The sequence below is a fragment of the Anabrus simplex genome, chromosome 1, assembly GCF_040414725.1.
Source record: "Anabrus simplex isolate iqAnaSimp1 chromosome 1, ASM4041472v1, whole genome shotgun sequence".
Classification (NCBI taxonomy): Eukaryota; Metazoa; Arthropoda; class Insecta; order Orthoptera; family Tettigoniidae; genus Anabrus; species Anabrus simplex.
Genome location: NC_090265.1, coordinates 1,167,334,810 through 1,167,357,338, shown reverse-complemented (window position 1 = coordinate 1,167,357,338; position 22,529 = coordinate 1,167,334,810). Strand labels below are relative to the sequence as shown.

The window sequence follows — 22,529 nt, the reverse complement described above, 5'->3', positions numbered from 1 at the left end:
CTTGAATTTCTCATTTGGGAAGAAATAGAGACAGGTTTAATTCATTCACTCACTTGTACAATGCATTGTATATCACCCGATGCAGTGGTACTATTTTAACGCCATCTTACTTGGGATATATACACACCCAGGTTCAGTTTAGGAGTTTAAGACCTGATGCTCTTCCTACTGTTAGGCTCTGATCCTTCTAAAATTCCCATCCTGACACACTGGATTCAAACCTACAAAACTGTTTACGTCTGACTGGGATAGACCGCAAGATGGCATTGAAGGAATATTTTCTGGAATAGTGTTGGGTTGTCTGGAAGTCTATGACTACTTCTAGGCTGAAAAAAGTTCTTACTATGAAGTTCTGCTTATCAAAATATTTTTATTAGCGTAACATTAGTCCATCTTACCAATAATTACGAAATTCTGTTCACGTTTTATCCGAGAGACGTGGGGCATGAACTCATCCAAGTGCTTTTTGAAAGAATGGAAATTTCTGAATTACTTTCTGTTAAAAAGGGCGTGCTATGGTATCACCTACGGGCGGCTGGGAGAATATACCAGACAGAATTTAGAAAATTGCGGTCATGTGCGGAACAATTTTACATCCTAAAATCGCTGATCAGAATTAGAGCAATTATACAGAAACTATTGATTGTAACTGTCATGGATTTCAAGAAAACGTATGATTCAGTGGATTGCGAGACACTTTTAAACATTCTCAGGGAATTTGGAGTAGACGATAAGTCACTGATACAACAGACTCTCACTGGCACACGCTCCCAAGTAAACTTTCTGGGCGGGCTGTCGGATGCGTTTGTGATAAGAACAAGCCTGAGGCAGGGGGATGGTATTTCCCCAGTCCTGTTCAATTGTGTTTAGGAGGAGGTAATCAGAGTGGAAGAAAAGTTGACCGAAAATGATCTTCGAAATGGAGTGAGAGCAGGATGAAAAGACACAGGCAATCACTTTTGACTGTTCGGCTTTCACTGATGATGCTGTGCTCCTAGAAGTAAAACAGGTGGAAAGGTGGAAATTCTTCAAGAAATATTTGCCAAAACAGACTTACGGATTTCTTTTGAAAATACTGAGCATATGGATTCGGAAAAGACAGCCTCCAGTCACAGCAATGAAACGGCTTATGGGGCCCTAAGAGTGTGGTTACTGCCATAGCAGAAAGTGATGACTCTACAAGATTCCTAGGGAACAAAGGCTCCCAAACAAACATTTCAGACAAGCGAATAATTCTTTTTTGGCAGATGGTGCATTAGACTAATATTTCAATTATTCAGCACAAATAATGAGAAGAGTTATTTAGTATCGGGTATGTAACTACCACATATGTTAGGATTCAGATTGTCTCTTCACATACGATCCTGCCTTGTTAGCTACATTATCCATTCTTCTTTGGGTAAACATTTCTTAGATTATAAATGGGGGATACTTTTAGTTATAATAAATTTGGGTAGAAATATAGTAATTATATTTTATACATAATGAAAGAGCCAATCTTTTCGGTATTTCGGTATGGTGCTTCCCTGTGTCATGTAAATAGAATTGCATTCTCTTCCATAGCTCGAAGTTACAGAATTAATTATCAGTGTAGCTGGTTGGCATTGAATAGTACTTGAATACAAGAAGCCCATGTCATTACATTTACATGAAAGAACCCTATGTGGAAAAGATTTGCCATTCCGATGACACTGTAGATAACAATTGAACGGACTATAATGCATATGCATATAACTTTTTACTAATCAAGCAAGGTTTAGCTGAAACTGGCGTTAGGAATTGGAAATGATCAATAAAATTGTAGGGGGTCCGCTGTCTGTAATTTCTTTTGTTTTGCCAATTTTTCAGATATTTATCCGTTTTAGGTCAACTCAAGACCGAATCGGTGGTTTTTACGTTTCGTGTCTGTTTGTTTGTCTGTTTGTCTGTTTGTCTGTTTGTCTGTTTGTCTGTCTGTTTGTTTGTCTGTTCCACCATCACGTCGAAACGGCTGGATAGATCTCAACCAAACTTCATATTTAGAGTATACTCATCCCGGGGAAGGTTTCGATATGCAAATTGTTTTAAAATCTTTGAATACACGGGGGGTTTATAGGAAAACCAGAATGGTTTTTCCACCATCACGTCGAAACGGCTGGATAGATCTCAACCAAACTACATATTTAGAGTATAATCAACCCGGGCAAGGTTTCGATATGCATATCATTTTAAAATCTTTGAATACACGGGGGGTTTATAGGAAAACCAGAATGGTTTCTCCATCATCACGTCGAAACGGCTGGATAGATCACAACCAAACTTCATATTTAGAGTACACTCATCCCGCGGAAGGATTCGATATGCATATCATTTTAAAATGTTTGAATAGACGGGGGGTTTATAGGAAAACCTGAGTGGTTTTTCCACCATCACTTCGAAACGGCTGGATAGATCTCAACTAAACTTCATATTTAGAGTATACTCCTCCCAGGGAAGGTTTCTGTATGCATATTATTTTAAAATATTTGAATAGACGGGGTTTTACAGGAAAAACAGAATGGTTTTCCTCCATTTTCTCTTATACTATTGATTTTATGTAAACTTAGTTTACCGTACGTGAAACGTCTCTTCATTATAAACAACTTTCGTTATGTTCATAATTTACCTTACTCTTCACATGACGGAGAAATTTACAATTTTCCGCTGGTATCATGCTCTGCATTGAGTGACCGACAGAACGACAACGAACCTACAGGTTACCATGGCAACGTCTCTGACTGCATGCCAGCAGGGAAGTAACGTATTGCCATTTTCCTCATCATGCTTTTAAATTCGTGGTTGTTCCTCGGGTAGAAGGCAAGAGAGGCGTCAATCGGCCTATCTGCGGGATATTGGCGGAATATCGTTGGATGTTATAACCGCCCTCGAATAGATTAGGTAATAACACCATTAGTCATCTTCTTATTATTTGTTTACCTAGGAATCACTGGATCTAAATTTCTCCTCTGTTACCGCTTTATTATATCCATAACACACACTAGCATAATTTATTGAGGGGATTTGATTTTCCAATACGTTAACTTGGCATTTACATATTTGTCGTTATCCGGCTGTCCTCAGTTATAATCCATTTTCTATTACTTTCAACTTTCTTAACTGTATTATTTTCTTCCTTAATTACGCCGTATGTACGCGAATGCTACAAACTACTGGATGTATTTCCACCAAGACTCATATTTAGAATACACCTGTCCTTGATAGGTTTTAGGGAAAATATTGTTTCAAAATCCCTGAACTGACTGGGGGTTTATACGAAACCGAAACAGTAATTTTGCACTTCCACAAAATATACACAACCAACGTTAATTTAAATCTACCTGTCTTGGTAGAAATTAATTTATAAACTTTTTTTCTCATGTGCATCATTTCGATACCAGGATTAATAAGGGAGATATCATTAACGGACCGTTTTTCTGTACAAGTCCCATCGGACTTAACTCACCAGCGGGTGCGTGTAAAGCGTATTCCTTACAACTTGAAAACTACTGAAGACATTCGAACCAAAATTTATATTTAGCATCCACCTGTCCAAAGGTAGGTTTTAAACGTAAATAACATTTCATGTTCCGGAATGGACTGGCGGTTTATAGGGAACCGAAATGGTGATTTTACTCTTCCACAATATATACAGAACAAGACCAACCTAACTGGAAATCGACCAAACGTGATGGAATTCCACCTCTAAACCTTTTTCTTCATGTGCATTTTTCATAAATGGTCACTTTTGCAGGTTAAGTCCAGCGGACATAGCCCAAAAGGTGTTTTACATGGAGCAGATTCCTTATCTATATAAATGAAATCGTAACGACTGTGTGCCTCTACACTGACTATTTTGGCGAAATTTTCGTACAGCATTCCGTTATAAGGGGTAATAATGATCATCTCCATAATTTTTGGTTTAGTTTCCTGAAAGTCCTAATTTTTATCCGCCTCGCCCAAAATCCAGATTGCGGCATAATCTGCCAGAAGAAAAAGAAGATAATTGAAATTTTACAAAATTATACCTTTTCGCCTGTAACGAACGGAATACATCCCAGATCATTACATTTTTCACTTTTTATCCCCGAAGAATATCGAAATATGCAGGCAATTTTAATGATGGTGCAGACCTTCGGAAATTCCTATCACATAACGGATTGCACAATCTCCGTTCAATTTGGAATGATCTACAACCTTGGTCCTTTGACTTTTGCCGTATCTGTATCCCATTTACGTTTGATTTTTCTCTATTAATCGATGTTAAGTCAATTTGGAATTTTCACATGCATAATTCATACTTTCAGTTACATATATGAAATACAGAATCATCATACTCTTCACGAAAATCGGCCCACCCAGTAGGCATATGTGAGCCAAATGCTATGTATGTAGCTGTCACATAATTATCCGAAAGGTAATGTAATGTGAGATAATCTTACCAAACCTTTACCCTGTTCCACGTTTCTAACTCAATCTGACCCAAGAATAGATGACATATCATATGACCAGCCATTTAGGCCACTAAATCCGGCGTGTCTTATGGTATAATCCTTTGTCGATATGACGTACGTTTAGTAGAAGTTAATCTGTAAATGAAGGTCTTCAATAGTGTAAACACGCATATACTTTCGTATGTCGATCTATATATATTCACTGATGTCGATTTTTAGCTATCGAGAAAGGGTGGGTCTGATATTGTAATCAGTACTCCCCACACCGACTTTGACTGGCAGTAGGAAAGGGTTCCTTCTCCAACTCCTGTGTAAGGAAGGCCTACAATTGTAATGAATAGTTCCCTTCTCGATTTGACTTGCAGAAGGCAAGTGAGCATGCAGTTTTGTTTATAACTCCCCTACCCGATTGTGTTTGGCAGTAGGCAAGGGTGCCCGCCATTATAAAGAAATGTCCTCATCTAAAATGTGACTTTCATTAGGCATAGTGGCCCGCTATTTTGATGGAAACTCACCAACTTGGTGTGACTGGCAGTAAGGTAGCTGGAAGTAGGAAAATGGACCTGGCATTATAATGATAACTGCACAACTCAACTTCGAGTGATAGTAGGGTAATTGCCTGCCATTATAATAAAAACTCCTCAACTGTAATCTCTCTGGAAGTAGGAAAGGGTGCTGCCATTTTAACGATACTCCCCAAATCGATTCTGTCCGCGTAGTAGGCAATGGGGCCTGCAATTATAATGTAAACTTCCCAACTCCATTGTGAATGGCAGTAGACAAGTGAGCCTGCCGTTATACCACAAATACATAACAAACTTTTTACATTGGAAACAACGTACGGGGACCTCCCCATGCTCTTTCTCGGATAACGCTAAGAGACATGCAATTTTAAAACAATCTTATTTACTGCATGTACACTATTTACGTCGATATTCAAATACAATGTAGAATACCGTAGCGAAGCACGGGTACATTCGCTAGTTTATATATATATATACAGTATATATATATATATAGATCGCGTCAAACTGACTTCTATTTATTAATATGGATTACATATTTCACCCGCTTCCGAAGTGGTTCTAGGAGCGTCTTACTCCCAGAGTATGTTTTCCAGATAGTAAGTCATAATTGAAAGTCATACTGGAACATACACACGTCTACTACCTTGGGCATTCTTGACAATTTATTTTTTCACCCTTTCTCACCCTCTATGCCAAAGGGGGGGATTTTTGACAATTTATTTTTTCACCCTTTCTCACCTTCTATGCCAAAGGGGGTGAAGCTGGACTTTAAAAATCCGGAATGTTAGTATTCATCTCAGCGACCCGGAAAACTATGGATTAGGCAGTATATTCGATTATTATTATTATTATATCTCACTCCCCCTCCCCCTAAAGGGGGTTAAACTTTGAGTTCTAAAAATTCCGGAGTGTTACTATTCATCTCAGCGACCCCGAAAACTATGGCTTCGACACCATTTTCGATTATTTTAAAATCTGAATCCCCTCACCCCACCAGAAAGGGGGATGGACTTGAACTTACAAAATATCCGGAGTCTCGCTATTCATCTCAGCGACCCCGACAACTATGGATACGACATTCTTTTCGATTATTTTCATATATCACTCTCCCATCGCCCCCTACCACGAAGGGGACTGAATTTGGACTTTACAAATTCCGGAGTGTGACTATTCATCTCAGCGACCACGAAAAGTATGTATTCAACACTACATTTGATGATTTTTGTATCTAGCCCCCTTGCCCCTCTGCCCCTAAGGTTTCTTAGGGTGTATTAGCCCCACGTGGTTTGTCTCCTGATACTAAAAATCCGGAGTGTCACTATTCATCCCAGCAACCCCAAAAAGTATGGATTCGACACTATTTTCGTTAATTTGTATATCTGACCCCCTCACCCCCTAAGGGTTCTTGTGCTGTCTTACCCCCACGTGGTTTATCTTCTGATACTAAAAATCCGAAGTGTACAATTCACCTCGGCGTCCCCAAAAACTATGTATTCGACACTATTTTCGTTTATTTTTATATATCACTCCCCCCTCACCCCCCAAAGGGGTTGAACTTGAACTTTAAAAAACCCGGAGTGTCACTATTCATCTCAGCGACCCCGAAAAGTACGGATTCGACACTATTTTCGTTAATTTGTATATCTGACCCCCTTGCCCCCCCCCCAAGGTTTCCTGGGCTGTCTTATCCCCACGTGGTTTGTCTCCTGATACTAAAAATCCGGAGTGTTCAATTCACCTCGATGACCCCGAAAACTATGTATTCGACACTATTTTCGTTTAATTTTATATATTAGTCCCCCTCGCCCCCCACCCGAATGGGAGCAGAAATTTGACTTTAAAAAATTCGGGAGTGTCACTATTCACCTCAGCGACCCCCAAAACTATGGATTCGACACAACTTTCGATTATTTTTTACCTGACCCCCCTAACCCCCACCCCTAAGGGGGCTAGAGGTGGCTTACTCCCACAGTGCTCGTCTCCAGATAGCAAAGAATAAGTTTCAAAATTTGAATGAAATTGCTCCAGTGGTTTAGGACGAGATGTGTCATTTACACACATACATCCATCATCAGTCCCCCCACCTCGCCCCCCCACCCAAATGGGAGCAGAAAATTGACTTTTGAAAAATCGGAAGTGTCACTATTCACCTCAGCAACCCCAGAAACTACGGATCGACACTATTTTCGATTATTTTTTTACCTGAATCCCCTAACCCCCTACTCCTAAGGGGGCTAGAGGTGGCTTACCCCCACAGTGCTCGTCTCCAGATAGCAAATAATAAGTGTTCAAAATTTGATTGAAATTGCTCCAGTGGTTTAGGAGGAGATGTGTCATTTATACACATACATACATCCATTTTCGTTTATTTTTATATATCACCCCCCCCCCCCAAAGGAGCCTGAACTCGGACTTTAAAAAACTCGGAGTGTCACTATTCATCTCAGCGACCCCGAATAGTATGGATTCGACACTACTTTCGTTAATTTGTATATCTGACCCCCTTGCCCCCCCCCCGCCCCTAAGGTTTCCTGGGCTGTATTACCCCCACGTGGTTTGTGTCCTGATACTAAAAATTCGGAGTGTACAATTCACCTCGATGACACCGAAAACTATTTATTCGACACTATTTTCGTTTAATTTTATCTATCAGTCCCCCCTCGCCCCCATCCAAATGGGAGCAGAAATTTGACTTTTAAAAATCGGTAGTGTCACTATTCACCTCAGTGACCCAAAATACTATGCATTCGACACTATTTTCGATTATTTTACCTGACCCCCCTAACCCCACCCCTAAGGGGGTTAGAGGTGGCTTACCCCCACAGTGCTCGTCTTCAGATAGCAAATAATATGTGTTCAAAATTTGAATGAAATTGCTCCAGTGGTTCAGGAGGAGATGTGTCACTTACACACATACATCCATCATCAGTCCCCCCTCGCCCCCCACCCAAATGGGAGCAGAAAATTGACTTTTAAAAAATCCGGAGTGCCACTATTCACCTCAGCGACCCCAAAAACTATGGATTCGACACTACTTTCGATTATGTTTTTACCTGAACACAATAACCCCACCCCTAAGAGGGCTAGTGGAGGATTACCGCCACAATGCTCGTCTTGAGATAGCAAATAATATGTGTTCAAAATTTGATTGAAATTGCTCCAGTGGTTTAGGAGGAGATGTGTCATTTACACACATACATCCTTTATCAGTCCCCCCTCGCTCCCCACTCAAATGGGAGCAGAAATTTGACTTTTAAAAAATCGGGAGTGTCACTATTCACCTCAGCGACCCCCAAAACTACGGATTCGACACTATTTTCGATTATTTTTTTATCTGACCCCTAACCCCCCACTCCTAAGGGGGCTAGAGGTGGCTTACCCCCACAGTGCTTGACTCCGGATAGCAAATAATAAGTGTTCAAAATTTGATTGAAATTGCTCCATTGGTTTAGGAGGAGATGTGTCATTTACATACAAGCATCCATTTTTTATATAGTAAGATAAGATAGATAGATAGATAAATAGATAGATAGATAGATAGATAGATAGATAGATAGATAGATAGATAGATAGATAGATAGATAGATAGATAGATAGATAGATAGATAGCTAGTTAGATAAATAGATAGATAGATAGAAGACATAGTCATGGGCATGTTTATAAGTGCAGACCCTCATTTCGAGATATACGGCTCCTAAACGGTACATCATATCGACAAACGGATTGCGCCACCAGACGCCCCATTTATCGTTCTACATGCTTGGTCCTATAACATTTTTTGTATCTCCCATTTTTTTGTGGGTAAAATTGAATTAGAAACTTTGAACAGGGCGAAATTTGGGTACATTTATAATATTTCACATTATTTTCGCATACTTATGAGGAAGTTAGAATCATGCAATTTGGCCCTTCGGTCGTATCAATATGTGTGCCAAATTTTATAATTCTATCTTTCCTATAAGTGTGTCAGACTATGAAATATACGTGTGTGAAGAAAACTTACGTACAGTGGAGAAATACAGCCAAATCTAACACGTAAGGGAGAGAGAGATACGACAAAAAGTCATAGGACCAGAGTTGTAGATCACTCCAAATTGAACGGAGAATGTGCCATCCATTTCGTGATACGGCTTACCGTTTAGCCACCAAATACCTCAAAAGGAGGGTCTGCACCGTCTTTAAAATTGCCTTCATATTTCGATATTTTGGGGGGTAAAAGTAAACATTTTAAACACCTCGTAATTTTTCCGTCGGTTACAGGCTAAAAGCTATACTTTTGCTAAATATCAATTTTCTAGCTCGTCTGGCAGATTATGCCGCCATCTTGATATGGGGGAGGGGATTAAAACTAAAGACTTTCAGGAAACTTTTAAGCCCATGAAACCTAGGTTATCGTTTAGGATAAATATATCCGACTGCGTTCTTATGCTGAGGTCCAAATTTGAGACTCCCAGCGAGGCCCCTCAGGGTATTTTGAAAATTTTCTGTTCCTCTAGGGATCCTGAAGTCATCAGCTTCTCTGGTACCAAGTTTTAAGTTTGTAGTATGCCTGGAAGAGCCTCATTAAATCACGTCGATTTTAATGTTTATACCTTAACTTATATATACAGTACAGTATACTGTACGTATATAGATCGTTCCCAGCCGACTTCCATTTATTAATATTTGTTATATTTAACCCCGTTCCCTAGGTGTTCTAGGGGCGTCCTGCCCTCACAGTATATTTTCCAGATAGTAGGTAATATTTGTACGCCTTCCACCCCAAAGCGGGCCGAACTTGTACTTTAAAAATATCCTGAGTGACACTATTCATCTCAGCAACCCCGAAAAGTATGGATTCGACGCTATTATCGATTATTTATATACATCACTCCCCCCTCGCCCCCCTTCACGAAGGGGGCTGACTTGGACTTTAAAAAAATCCGGCGTGTCACTATTTATGTCAGCGAACCCGAAAACTATGTATTCGACACTATTTTCTATTAATTTTATATATAAGGGTGCTGGGGATGGCTTACCCCAACAGTGCTCGTCTCCAGACAGTAAGTTATGAGTGTACCAAATGTCTTTCATTTTGCTCCAGTGGTTTAGGAGGAGATGTGTCATTTACATACGTATATACAAACATACAAACATTCATTTTTATATAGAGAGATTTAGATTATATGTACGTATTAGGGTTAGTCTTCGAGTTATTGTAAATGGTCAAATCTTCTTCAAGGTATTTTATAGTACAAAAATCAGTCTGCAGTGATAAGAATCGAGGGCTTTGAAAAAGAAATAGCAATCAGTCAAGCAGTGAGGTAAGGCTGCAGTATGTCCCCATTCGTTTTCAATGTTTATATCGAACAGGCGGTAAAGGAAATCAAAAAGTAATTTGGAAATTGAATCACAATCCAAGGAGAGGAAATCAAAATCCTGAGATATGGCGATGATATTGTTATTTTATCTGACACTGCAGAAGATATGGAGAAATTGCGGAATGGTATGGACAGAGTCTTGAGGAAGGAGTTCGGAATGAAAATAAATAAGTCCACAACAAAAGTAATGGAATGTAGTCAAATGAAGTCAGGTGATACAGGAAATATTAGATTAGGAAATGAAGTCTTAAAGGAAGTCGAATAATAATAATAATAATAATAATAATAATAATAATAATAATAATAATAATAATAATATTTGCTTTAAGTCCCACTAACTACTGTTACGGTTTTCGGAGGCGCCGAAATGCTGGAATTTTGTCCCGCAGGAGTTCTTTTACGTGCCAGTAAATCTGCCGACACGAGGCTGACGTATTTGAGCACCTTCAAATATCACCGGACTGAGCCAGGATCGAACTTGGCAAGTTGGGGTCAGAAGACCAGTGCCTCAACCGTCTGAGCCACTCATTCTGGCAAAGGAAGTCGGTGAATCTACCCTATTAGGGTTCGTTTCAGAGTTAATATTTCTTCTGATTATTATTATTATTACTATTATAATTATTATTATTATTATTACTATTGTTTGTTGTTGTTGTTGTATTGTTAAATTTTGTAGGATTTTAGTCACATTATGGAACAGTGGGCCCAGAGCCTTAATGTCCTCACTAATAAATTCGATACCTAATCTATAATTGTAGAACTCGCCAGGAGGCTAGTGGCTTTACGTCGCACCGACACAAGTAGCTCTTATGGCGACGATGGGATAGGAAATGCCTAGGAGTTGAAAGGAAGCAGCCGTGGCCTTAATTAATGTACAGCCCTAGCCTTTGCCTGGTGTGAAAATGGGAAACCACAGAAAACCATCTTCAGGGCTGCGGACAGTGGGATTCGAACCCACTAACTTCCGGATGCAAGTTCACAGCCTAACCGCACGGCCAACTCGCCCGGTCACCAGAAGGAACGACGCACACGACTCGCTACCATAAGGAATCAAGAGCTACACTCGGGATGACATCATAGTTGGGCCAGACTCTTGTTGCTATGGTTTCTAAGAATTCTGTAAAGTTGTTTTCCAGTAATGAGTGTACAGACAAAATTATAATAGTCAGGGTTTGTGATGAACACAGACCCAGGCTACAGAGATCCACTGCTGACCTCAGCAAAGAGTCGACCCTTGAAAATGGAATCGAAGTTTTCGTGGAGATCACTGTAAGTACCTAGGTTCGATTTTCATTTGAGTAATCACAAAGCACCGTCGTAAACAAACGTTAGGCTATAGATCTCTTCATATACTTATGAAGATATTTAGGAGTTGTAGTACGGATGTAAAGGAGAGGGTATAAAGCTTAGTTACTTACCTGCTTTGTCCGTCAGCCGACTCTACTCAACTTCTAAACACTGCTGGTGGAACGTGAGCTTAAGAACGATAGGCGTAAGGGAGAGATAACACACTGTCGACATCCCGAAGCCATTAGTATAAGATAGGCAAGTAAATTACTGGGAAATTATCAGTTCACCTCAGTCCAGTACCGACGTGTTTATCAGGAACAATTTCTAGAACGCCGTCAAGGAAATATCAGTCGCGCTATTCCTATACGTATAACCTACACTTTTAAAAAGCATATAATTTCCTTATTTTCTATTATTTCGTCTTCTGTAAACCTGTTTAATAGTAGTTAATCCTCTAAAACAATATTCCCAGTCACTTTGCCAGTTCCATTTTCCAGAATTGTAAATTTGGGAGAAAGGAGACGAGCTGCTCGATTAAATGGTATGTTCCGAGCTGTCAGAGGAGAGATGGCGTGGGAGGACATCAGTAGACGAATAAGTTCGAGTGGTATCTTTAAAAGTAGGAAAGATCACAATATGAAGATAAAGTTGGAATTCAAGAGGACAAATGGGGGCAAATATTCGTTTATAGGAAGGGGAGTTAGGGATTGGAATAACTTACCAAGGGAAATGTTCAATAATTTTCCAATTTCTTTGCAATCATTTAAGAAAAGGCTAGGAAAACAACAGATAGGGAATCTGCCACCTGGGCGACTGCCCTAAATGCAGATCAGTAGTGATTGATTGATTGATTGATTGATTGATTGATTGATTGATTGATTGATTGATTGATTGATTGATTGATTGATTGATTGAATCTCCCGAAACACAAACTACCGGGCGAGTTGGCCGTGCGGTTAGGAGCGCGCAGCTGTGAGCTCGCATCCGGGAGATAGTGGGTTCGAACCCCACTGTCGGCAGCCCTGAAAATGGTTTTCCGTGGTTTCCCATTTTCACACCAGGCTGTACTTTAATTAAGTCCAAGGCCGCTTCCTTCCCATGCCTAGGCTTTTCCTGTCCCATCGTCACCATAAGACATATCTGTATCGGTGCGACGTAAAGCAACTAGCAGAAAAGAACCTACGAGAACTCTTGTCATGAAACCAGTTTTTTTCCCGATTTGACATATCACGATATTTATTAAACCCGAAGGGAGGAAATGAAACACGTTTGAAGTTACTGTTTTCTTACTCAATTGGATATTTGGTACAGTGGGACAATTTCTCTGAGAAATAAACGCTTCAGGCCTAAACATTGCATGATCCTAAAGAGATCCCTCAGACAGAAGTCACAGCTACAAAGTGAAATTGTCTATTGTTAGGAAGTATTCCCGCAAGCAGTCCTCATTCTTGTATGTGCCATAAATTCGTATATTTTGTATTGTTCGAACCGTTAACCACTTCTTTTGTAAGTAAATTAGATTTATTTCTGCATATTTCTACAGTTTCTGGTTCTGGCAGTTTTTGTCTACGATAAATTTGACATTGATACCTAAGCACGTTGGTGACGCTTTTATATTGTTCACACGTTGTTAATTTGGAGATATTATACAGTATTAACCAGAGGCATAACGAAAATTATTATATTATTCTCGTATCAGAAACATACATGTTGTACACAGTTATAATTACTATATTACATTTGCCCAAAACTTGGTCACTTCCAATGCATTTTTTGATGCTTGATATAGTTCATCTTCTGTGCAGGAGGCTGGACATAGACGACACTGGAGCATATGTTGGACGGTCTGGTCTTCTCCGCAGTCACATTGGATTTTTTCTTGATCTATATAGCCCCATCTTGCCAAATTAACCTTGGAATAACGAAAATGAAGTGCTGAAATAGGTGTACAATATCTTCAAATTGAATACATTCGTAAAAGTTACATATTCGGGAAATTAGATTCAGATTTTTTAATACGGGAAATTGCATTCAATAAAGTAGAAATTCGTGGAAGTAGTCGTTCGTCAAACTGTAACAAGGGAACTGTTTGGATTAGACAGGACAGATCTCTATGAAAGTTGGGTGAATGATCAATTAACATATCCTAAACGAACATTTTACCTAAAATCAACAACAGTGTTATAATTACTAGCTGAAATATAGCTGGGTGGCTCGGAGCTGATGAGGACATAGAATGACCTGCCGTATGCACTGTTGTTCTATTCGTAGTGTAATGGTTATCGTGGCGGTCACCTTGAAGTTAGATATAAGGTTCGAATGCAATAGGCTTCGATTTTAGGTCAACAGTTGATAGGGAATCTGCCACCTGCGCCACAGCCCTAATGCTGATCAGTGGTTGCTAAACAATGCACTTTGTACTAAAAGTGAGATTTTGACAATATGAATAGAATTTCAGACTGTATTTCATTTTCGTAAACTTCCTGTAGCATTTACAGGTTGTCATGATGACAAAGAGTAGCCTACCGAATACAAGACAAATTAAATATATGAAAAACCGAGCTCGATAGCTGCAGTCGCTTAAGTGCGGCCAGTCTCCAGTATTCGGGAGATAGTAGGTTCGAACCCCACTGTCCGCAGCCCTGAAAATGGTTTTCCGTGGTTTCCCATTTTCACACCAGGCAATGCTGGGGCTGTACCTTAATTAAGGCCACGGCCGCTTCCTTCCCACTCCTAGCCCTTCCCTGTCCCATCGTCGCCATAAGACCTATCTGTATCGGTGCGATGTAAAGCAACTAGAAAAAAAAGTACATATATGAAAATAAATATTTGAAAGACTAGAAATTGATCACTACCCTTATGCACTGTATGTTACTAAGCCATTAAGGAGCTGTGCTCTTAAGGTCCATAATTATAGTTCCTAAATATGTAAATAGTGAATATGATGTAGTAAATTCACTGGTTAGGCCGAACCCTTCAGAGAAATCTTTTTTTTTTTTGCTATGGGCTTTACGTCGCACCGACACAGTTACGTCTTATGGCGACGATGGTATAGGAAAGGCCTAGGAGTTGGGAGGAAGCGGCCGTGGCATTAATTAAGGTACAGCCCCAGCATTTGCCTGGTGTGAAAATGGGAAACCACGGAAAACCATTTTCAGGGCTGCCGATAGTGGGATTCGAACCTACTATCTCCCGGATGCAAGCTCACAGCCGCGCGCCTCTACACGCACGGCCAACTCGCCCGGTTTCAGAGGAATCAGCGAAGAATGTAGGGATAGTCACTCTCGCTCCTATCATTAAACCAATGACAGCCATGGACTTGAGATGATAATTTTCTCGGAAGTATTTAACCCCTTTCGGGCCAGCAGCCGACATGGTTGCTGTTCTAAGTTGAAATAAATGTACTTATTTTCAAATTCGCGTGTATCTATCAGTGTATGGAAAATACCGGCAAGAAATTTTCTACATGTTGACTACACAGAATAAACAACTGGTTCAGAGTGATATAAAGAATTACATTCTCAGAAAGACTATCTTTGTGGTTTTCTAACTGAAGTCAACGAAGGTCATTACAAAAACGTCAGTAGGAATGTAGCGATTAAAAGGAATGTTATCATATCAAATACTCGTTCAAATGAATAACCACGCATTTTCTCACTTTTAACGAACAGTGCTACGGTGCCGATCTAACAGTCCCAGTGCTGGAATGACCAGGCCGCAGATAGCCGTGAACACTCCTCTGCCATTATTTATGTAAGTGTGCACACTGCTCATTCCAATCAGTGCCACAGAGTAGGGACTGAATAGCTCGAATGCTATGGTGAACCAGTGTTGTACCGTACCCAAGGGTAAATACCCTCTAGGACGATGCCTCCATTCCTGTATAAACTTCCGACTAACTCAGGGTTGGGCAGAGAGTGGGTTGGTTGTCGGTTGGGTCAGGATAAAAGTCGAAGTTCTACTCTAAATATAAGTAAATGACAGGAAAATGGAGGTATAATTCGAATGAGAAACAACCATATGGGGTAAGATGAATTTATTTATAAATATCCTCAAATCATTCTACTTGAAAAATTAATAAAATCAAATAATAAAATAGCATTATAAAATTTCAAAAATAAAATAAATATCTGAACATTTACAACGTTAATTATTTCAAGAAACAAAATTGAAACAAAGTATCAAGCATAACATTGAACACTTGTATACTTTCAAACTGATCTTCTTCTTATTTGTCCATAGTTCATGGGATATATGATAACACGTGTACGCATACACTGCTATGTAATTATTTCGCATGGAGTCACACTCTAACTCATCACAACGATACGGTTATGAATTTAATTTAAATTGAGAGTCGCCAAAACTCTAACGTTAAAGAAAATTACAATAAAAAGAAAAGTTACGATGAAAAAGAAAAACTAAGACGCTATGGGACGTGATATGAACTATGTAAAATACTAGTGGCGTTTCCTACGCTATATTTACAACAAATCAAATAAGCGACACTAAACACATCTATTTACATCGGATAAACAGAAAAAGTCTTACGTGCTACACAGATTCTACGTGAATCGCGGTTCACCACAAAGGATCTAGTCAGAACTAGATTGACCATCAATAAAATTCAGCACTCGGGCTGTTCCCCATTAAATCAAAATGAGACAAGGTATTCAAACAACGAGAAACAATATGCAACATCATCCTGAAAGGGAAAAACACATAAATGACCACCAATATCATGTGGAAAGCAATGGGGAACATTGCCTCCTTCTGCTGCATTTGAGCGCTCAACAGCGCGATCATCCGTCATGTATTTCCGGGTAGGCTGCGAGCTGAAAGGAAATGTTGAACTCAACACTGTACTAAAGTATGGATTCTGTATCCCCAGATTGTCAGAAGGAAATACGATCTCATTCGCGCCGTCTAATACAAACACGGCCAATATATCAGCTTGCAATGAGATAACGTCTTTCGTCGGCTATACGGAAAGGCACGTATAATCATTCCTTCCTAGCATGCTTTTACCATTTAATACACATCAGACTCATTAGTCTGGAATTAATTCCGTCAATTCTGATAACAATATACTCTCAGAAGACAATTGGCAGGCACATATCCACTGCACATTATTCTCTCACATATCAGGTATGTAATCGGCCTGCATAAACACTTTATCATTCCGCATGCAATCTTATTTCTCATATCTCTTATGAATCACATTGGCCTTCTACATTATGAGATCCGGTTCGTTTCCTGTGCAAATCATTGGGCAAAAACAGATTCCAACCTAAATTCGAAAGATCCTATATCGTCGTTTTGCAGCTCCTTCGGACAGCTTCTGAAATACCATGCGTCATGCAATTAGCTACACCTGTCTCCCTGAATAACCAAAATAAAATGACGTAGTAAGTATATAACTTTAATCTTGGATGAACTTGTCAATATAATTCTCCTAGCATTTATATATAAGGAAAACTCGGAATATGCATAACTGAACAACAAACTAATCCTAACAAATCCCTCATTATCCCAACTGTCTAGTCATAAATCAGAATGAAAATGAAAAGTACATGCATTATTCTCTTATCCGTGTATACAACAATATCAAACTGAATCAAACACCTGCCGTCAGGCTTACTTTACATGAAATAAAAACCCTATCTAAACTGCCCTAGTACTTTAGCATAATTCATATAACATTCCATAATTAACACATGCGTCTTATCTTAAATTCATGGCGACTCCCGGGATACATGGTAGCAGCTCACATCCCTGCTATATATAGGGATCTACTCCATGTCGATCACAGCTTGAACACGTGAAAATGCACTTCCTTCTTCCATAAGCGAAGCCATCTTCTTGCTCAAAATTTATTTACACTGGAACACAGAAAGCTTGGGATGAATATCACTTCACCGCTCAATGCTACATGTGCCGAACAACCCTTGGTGACCAAATGATCCAAACACACTGACACATTAATAATGCAAACTTCAACTTTAAGGGTATATACACAGTTTTGAGAGCGGCATGCGGTACGCCACGATAGTTCCTCGCGAACGCGACCGGTACGAAAATGTGATACAATGGCACGTCTCTCCTGCACTTGCTACACTGCGGCTAATTATCACCGTCTATGTTGATTTTATATTATGAAATAATGTAATTTGCAATTTACTCTGGAACAGTTATATCTTCCAGCTGCACGACTGAAACACTTGTTTGAAATCATATACTGTTACTGGTATAACACTTCAATATCCGCGATCAGAATACACTTCTGCACTATCCAAGCTATTCGATCAGAATACACTTCCACACTCTCCAAACTATGCAGTCAGAATGACGCTCTCCAGAGCTTGGGTACTGAGGAAACCTCGGTAACGCCGTTTCAACACTGGGGTTCCCGGTCGTCTAAACAAACCACCAATCAGAATGCTTGCTATGTATGATGACACAATATTAATTATAATACATTTATGAAACACAGTTCAAACAATAGCAAATCTCTTCCTCTAATTATTATATCGTATTTCTGATTATATTTTGCTTCTAGACCTATGGAAAACCGATGAATGACAGAAATTAACTCAAGCAACAATACACGTTGGTCAACCTGGGAATTAAGACTTGGCGCGATGTAGACTCCATACTTGCCAACTCCTTACGTTCTTATTGGCCGAAATATTGCTTGGTCATCACCTTGTACACGTGCCGATCCTTCCCAACGCTTGGTTACGCTAAGCTATTCTCACGGTCACAAGGGAGTGTTAGGCAATATCCAGCGACCTGATGTCTCCATCGATTTCCTGTCTCAGCTATCTTGGGATTCAATACATTAACATTTCTAACTGTAATTCATATGAATAAAATTTATATATATATATATATTGCCAAATAATACTCTGAATATTTCTTATGAGCCGGCAGGATACGGCTCAGTGTGTTACGAACCGCTAGTACCAGAAAGTTTATGAACCAGAGGAATGACATGCTAAAGAAGAAAGTTATCTAACTCCCCACCTATTTCCCGCCAATATTCAGGCAGGCTGTTATACTCGGTACGACCGGGCAAGTTAGCCGTGCGGTTAGGGGCGCGCATCTGTGAGCTTGAATCCGGGAGATAATGGGTTCAAGCCACACTGTCAGCAGTCCTGAAGATAGATATCCGTGATTTCCCATTTTCACACCAGGCAAATGCAGGGAGTATACCTTAATTAAGGCCGCACCCGCTTCCTTCCCACGCCTAACCCTTTCTTATCCCATCGTCGACATAAGACCTATCTGTGTCAGTGTGACGTAAAGCAAATTTAAAAAACTCGGTACGCAACAGTAACGCCATCTATCGGAGATGAGTGGCAACAGAAGGCACAAAGCACATCACAACAAACAATGGTCAAGGTAATGTTATTGCTGAACAATTTTATGAGCTTTCTATATTGCAGGCCTTCACATTTAGTTTCCTTTTGACTCTGTGATAATAGGGCGTCTTATCACATTATTTATAGCACTGACTGTAATTCCTTATTCCCCAACTTGACATACCGATTTTCATTAAATTCTCTTCACCCATTTTCTCGTAACTCGGCGCTGATATGGACTTAAGCAACAAAAATCCGAATTCACGAATATCTCTGTTATGATAGCCGGAACGGTAAAAATGTATAAGGCATAAATGATCGGAAATTTAATACTATATAATTTTAGTTATGTAGTATTTATCGACAGGACAACTAAATTTAAGAATTAAATTTTAGGCCTGCCCTAAACTCAACGTGAATAACATTATTTATAGCCTAGATTGTAGCGACTTATTCCCCAACTTTGTATACCAATTTTCATTAAATTCTCATTACCGTTTTCTAGTGATGCGTGTACATACATACATACATACATACATACATACATACATACATACATACATACATACATACATATAGACAGACAGACAGACAGACAGACAGACAGACAGACAGACAGACAGACAGACAGACAGACAGACAGACAGACAGACAGACAGACAGACAGACAGACAGACAGACAGACAGACAGACATAAATTACGGAAAATTAAAAAGTGTGTTTCCTTGTTACTGTGGACACCACCGATACAGAAATACCACTTTTAAAATTCTGAGCAATGTACAGACAAAACACTTATTTTATATACTATAACCTTTCCATGGTCTCGAGGTCAAGTGCAAAGGAGCCATTGAAAGTTATAAATAAAATAGATCAACAGAAGCGGTGAATAAGTACACATCCAGTCGGAATACGTCCAATCTATACGTCCAACTACGTACGTAAACCGAGACAACTCGCTCATTTAAAGGAAATTTAATGGAGTGAAATCAGGAAATTCACAAGTTCAGAACCCCGTGGTATTCAGATGATGAATTAAGAACATGAGTTGGGATACAAATGGAGACCAGCAGATAAAAGATCTCATCAACAGCTGTGAAGGAGAAATCTCACATGTAACATTCAGGTCCAGAAACGTCACTCGGCGGAGGCCATGGGACAGTTTGGAGTAGTGCAAGTTCAATCATCAAGAAGGCGTATGCGGAGTGACGGATTGTATCAACACCTCCTAGATGTATAAGGGCTCACAACTGTTCTGGGAATATACTGTGACGTCAGAATCGGGAGGCAAGCTTGAACCTTTTCAGTAATAACACAGCAATGAGTTTGGCCATGTAACGCTGAAATTAGAAGAGTTTTAATTCGTTTAATGGTGCTAATTGCTAATACCGTTGTACGTAATGGTACTGATGTGTTGCATACTCATATTTAAGGAGAATTCCGGCAGTGATAACGAAGTGCATGCATTAAGTTTACGAAAGACGAGGTTATGCGGCAGATATGTTTAGGTGCAATTCCAAGACGAGACTACAGATTTACTAATAACTCAATGGTGAGTAACTATTATTATTACATTCTCACACAATCATAATGAGTATAGGCCTATGACGAATTTAACTACACGCAACAGCTGGTGATATGTAGGCATATTTACTCTTCAATGATATAACGTTATGTTAGCTCACAATCATGGTATACATTATTTCAACGGTATTATTATTACTATTATTATTATTATTATTATTATTATTATTATTATTATTATTATTATTATTATTATTATTATTATTATTATTATTATTATTATACGCATTAAAACATACCACCTACAGGAGCTGCTGGTGTAGGCCGATTCACTCTGTAAATGCACGAATTTCGCTCACAGTGATACATTATTTTACAGGTATGCCACAGACATTTCAAAGTCGGTGATATTTTATGGGAAGTAACTGGTACTGATCCTGCCAGAATGTGACTATAAATATGATGGGCAGTTGGAAAATATTTAAGCCACTGCAGTCTCTGACAGTCATGGTCTTGGAAGAGGAGTAGTTAAAAGAATCAGGCAAAAATGTAGAATAGAAAAAGGAGCAATAAACAGAGCCATTGAAGATAGTACATATCTCATACACAGAATTTCAACACAGCTGAAAAGTACAATAAACACGTTGTTACCTGATGGTTGTTGTACTGTGATTAAGGGAACGTAAGTAATTTTTCTGTACGTCGATACATCAAGGCAACCATATTGCATGGCATATGTAATCATCTTATAGGACATGGCCTTTATTCTAAACGGGTTTTATTAAAGTATAAAATATTTCTACTGTATATGTGGACAAAATTACAAATACAAATGCGGTATATTCTTTAGTTATAAAATATCATAGCTGCATCACAAGGAATTAGTGTAAAAATGTGTAGAAAGATTCAATAAATAAGTTAATTCTAGTCCTAGTTGGTGAATTGAACACCGAGGATGATGTCCCCACAGTTAATTTAAGAGCCATAGTTAAAACATTTCTTAGTTCATAAAGGAGGATGTGCATGATTTCCTTGTTATTTCTTCAACCTTCTGTCTGATATCTCCTCATGTTTACAAATTTATGGCCGACCCTGTGGTGAAGGGATATAATGCCTGCCTCTTACCCGGAGGTCCCGGGTTCGATTCCCGGCCAAGTCAGGGATTTTTACCTAGATCTGAGGGCTGGTTTGAGATCCACTCAGCCTGCGTGATTTGCGAGCTATCTGACGGTGAGATAGCGGCCCAGGTCTAGAAAGCCAAGAATAACGGCTGAAAGGATTCGTCCTACCGAACCCAAGACACCTCGTAATCTCCAGGCCTTCGGGCTGAGCAGAGCCAAGGCCAAGCCCTTCAGGGCTGTTGCGCCGTGCGATTGTTACAAATTCATGAGACAGTAGCAATTTAATGTTGCCACATGTCAATTCTTTTAAAAGAGTAGGCTCCAGTCCGAATGGTAGTCCAATATTAGGTTAGAAACTTACATACTTTCTGGAATACATAAAGGTTTCGAACAGAATTACAAATTAGTAACATCGATGGTATGTGAAATTCTCATTAAACCATACACGAACTTCAAGGGAGGAAACATTGTAGGCTCATGTGCATATACTGCCAGTGATGCTACATCAGCTTAGATGTTAGGCCTATGCTAATATTATACGTGCTAGTTTTCTTTTAAGATCATGTAATGCCTATTTAAATTGAAATATGTTTGTAACATCCTGTTGTGATGTTAGCAATTCGGCGTAAGTTAACATTGCGAAATGCTGTCGTGTTTTACAACTGTTTGCTGTTTTTCTTTAATGGCAGAGTCACTAAAATACGGTAAAAACGACAGTATAATTCAATATCCTTCAAATTTGAAACGCTATTTGTTAGTAAATAAATTATTCCATTGGCAAAAAATATTAAAATCATGTCTGTGTTTAACTATGTTCCGCGTTTCTCTGCATTGCCATCGCCTCCATATCGTGACGTCACTACGCTGTTGTTA

At 39.3% G+C, this 22,529-nt stretch overlaps 1 protein-coding gene across 2 annotated transcripts in view; it reads right to left on the bottom strand.

Annotated features, from left to right (window-relative positions):
* LOC136858377 (cytochrome P450 4C1) overlaps positions 1-11,890 on the bottom strand; it is a 246,140-nt gene extending 234,250 nt beyond the window's left edge. For both annotated transcript variants that reach the window (XM_068228630.1, XM_067137879.2), the window contains exon 1: positions 11,776-11,890. The gene's annotated coding sequence lies outside the window, so the exon portion shown is untranslated. The remainder of the gene's footprint in view (positions 1-11,775) is intronic.
* Positions 11,891-22,529: the final 10,639 nt, after the last annotated feature.